Genomic DNA, 3,080 nt, shown 5'->3' with positions numbered 1-3,080 from the left:
TGATCACAAGCTTTCATCCTCCCGTTGCTTAATGTTCAACAGGCTTGCTAGGATCTCTTGTACCTCTGGCCCCCGATAAAGTGGGTGACGAAGTGTCCGCTCAATTCCTTGAAGGTTGAGACGGTATTGGGAGACAGTTTGCTAAACCACACTCTTGCTAGTCCCTTAAGTGTAGTGGGGAATGCCCTACATATGATCTCATCCAAAACCTCTTGTAGGCACATAAGGGTCTTAAATGAATCGAGATGATCGAGAGGGTCCCGTGACCTTTCATATGCTTTCACCTGCGGCATCCGGAACTTGGCTAGGAGGGGGAAGAAGGTTACTTGCGTTGTGAAGGGTGAGTTTGTCCGCAAAACTAGCTAGTCCATGTTAGTGGATACGCGTCCCCTCATGGTGTTCATCATCATGTCCATCTTCTCTTTCATCATCTGCATGTCTTGTGCCATGTGCATTGCGCTACTTTCTAGTTCCAACAGTTGGTCGGTGTCTTCCTGCCCATCTCTCCTGCTGGGGATGTTGCTTTCTTCTTGATCCTCCCTTTCCTGTTAGGAGGTGATTGCCGTTCTATTCCTCATTATCTTGTCCATTATGCTGATCTTCAGGATGTTGTTCGTTCCTTTGGTTTAGCTGTTGCTCCAACTCCTAGTTGCATTGGGTAAGCCGCTTAACTGTTGTGTCCAGGGTTTGTACCTATCTCTCCAAGGCGTTGGGGGGGGGGGGGAGTTTGCACCTGTCTTTCCAAGGAGGTTGATGGTAGCCATCGATTGCGTTTGGACCATCTTAATTCCCCCCCCCCTCTATGGTGGCTGTTTAATGTGGTTGTGGTTGTGGTTGGTGGTGGATTTGGTGATCTGAGTTGTGGGTTTTCTTGTGGATGTGGTTTGCTCGGTTTGATCTGAGTTGTGGGTTTGGTGCTTTTTTTGCAAGTTTTTTCCATGGGTGCAGCAGTGGTGGGGTGGTGGGGTTTGGATGGTGGTTATGTGGGGCATTGGGTTTGTTCACAGTAGTGAGAGAGAGGGGAGGAAGAGAGACAAAAATGAGAGAAAGGAGATATATTATTGGGAAATATATTTTATTATGTAAATATATTATTTTAATGAGTAGAATAGGAAAAATAAAAGTTGGGATGTTAAGTGTGTTGTAAAATGGTATGGAATAATTGATTAAGGTAGCTTTTTGAGATGGTAAAATAGAATAGGATGACATTTCTGGTTGTGAATGCTCTAAGCATCTTAAATTGAACCTTCTTTTTCTTTTCTGTCTTTTTGGGTTATTTACGGTTACAGTTTAGAATAAATAATTGTTGTGTCCCTATCCTTAACTTTAGGGATAACCAATCATTTTTCAACCCCTATCTTTAAGACTCCTAAATGGTGCAATGATTTTTACCTAAACACCTTTGACCTAGCCCCTTCAAAAATTTATTATTTTACATACATGTTTGTTGCATCATTATATTATATTATGACAATTATTAAATTTTATTTTTATTTCTGTGGTTCCTATTATGTTGTATACCCTTTATTAGAATTTCAAAACCTATGTTGCATCACTAAGGAATGATGAAATATGGGACAAAGGCAAAATGAATAATAATTTGATGGGGGAAAGAGCCCTTCAATTGTGTATCTTGTAATCAAGTTTATGAGGGGTTTACATTTAAGGGGGGACTTTAATGGTTATCTGAATACCAATACAGAATCACAAGGAAGTGTGTATGTATTCAATGAATTTATAGCATTGGCCGACAGGCCCATGTAATCTTTGAAATTTCATTGTGATAGGGATAGATCATTGCAATTGTTGGTCTTTAACAAGGAATTCCTTGTAAGTGTAAGTCACGTTGACTACATCCCTGCCCTTTGAAAACAACGCCAATTACTCCTATTGATTGAATGGTTCAGTGAAGTATTTAAATAGTGGCAAAATGGGCAATTTGCAGCCAATGACATCACGAGAAATCTACTAAACCTTAGCATTTAGAGAAATGAGAAGTTGTAACAAGGTTTTTGTAGGTGAACCTGTGGAAAGATCATTATCGAGACCTGTCTAGTAGAATGACTCTCAAACTAGTGACAATTGCCTAGGGACGGGAGGCGGCCTTGCCCTTCGTCCCCACGTGGTTGGGGACTAGTGCGTCTCCCAACCAAAAATCGAACCCTAGCACAGAATGCGCCAAGGAACTTAAAGCAAAAAGCCCCTAGCGGCCTTGGACATGGTGTGCCGCAGGCATCAACCTATTTTATTTGTTCAAAATGACTCTCGGCAACGAATATTTAGGATCTCGCATCGATGAAGAATGTAGCGACATGCGATACTTGGTGTGAATTGCAAAATCCCATAAATCATTGAGTTTTTGAACACAAGTTGCACCTGAAGCCATTCGGCCAAAGGCACGTCTACCCAGATGTCATGCACCGTTACCCCACCCCACCCCACCCCACCCCCTTAAAATCCTTGCCCTTCAAGGGTCACAGTGCATTCACGGGACAAAAGTTGGCCTCCTATGGGCATGCACTCACAGTTAGCCTTAAAGTGAGTCCTCGATGACAAGCGCCATGACAATCAGTGGTTTTACCAATCCTTGTTCCCGAACGAGTGCTCATTGTTCCNTGGCTTCAGGTGCAACTTGTGTTCAAAAACTCAATGATTTATGGGATTTTGCAATTCACACCAAGTATCGCATGTCGCTACATTCTTCATCGATGCGAGATCCTAAATATTCGTTGCCGAGAGTCATTTTGAACAAATAAAATAGGTTGATGCCTGCGGCACACCATGTCCAAGGCCGCTAGTGGGGCTTTTTGCTTTAAGTTCCTTGGCGCATTCTGTGCTAGGGTTCGATTTTTGGTTGGGAGACGCACTAGTCCCCAACCACGTGGGGACGAAGGGCAAGGCCGCCTCCCGTCCCTAGGCAATTGTCACTAGTTTGAGAGTCATTCTACTAGACAGGTCTCGATAATGATCTTTCCACAGGTTCACCTACAAAAACCTTGTTACAACTTCTCATTTCTCTAAATGCTAAGGTTTAGTAGATTTCTCGTGATGTCATTGGCTGCAAATTGCCCATTTTGCCA

At 42.8% G+C, this 3,080-nt stretch overlaps 1 non-coding gene across 1 annotated transcript; it reads left to right on the top strand.

Annotated features, from left to right (window-relative positions):
* Positions 1–2,260: 2,260 nt before the first annotated feature.
* LOC112004329 (5.8S ribosomal RNA) lies at positions 2,261–2,416 on the top strand. Its single transcript, XR_002882071.1, has one exon. It is a non-coding gene; the product is annotated as a 5.8S ribosomal RNA (ribosomal RNA).
* Positions 2,417–3,080: the final 664 nt, after the last annotated feature.

This window comes from Quercus suber, unplaced genomic scaffold, assembly GCF_002906115.3.
Source record: "Quercus suber isolate HL8 unplaced genomic scaffold, Cork oak 2.0 scaffold_585, whole genome shotgun sequence".
Taxonomy (NCBI): Eukaryota; Viridiplantae; Streptophyta; class Magnoliopsida; order Fagales; family Fagaceae; genus Quercus; species Quercus suber.
The sequence above is the reverse complement of the archived record's forward strand: the minus strand, read 5'-3'. Positions and strand labels throughout refer to the sequence as shown.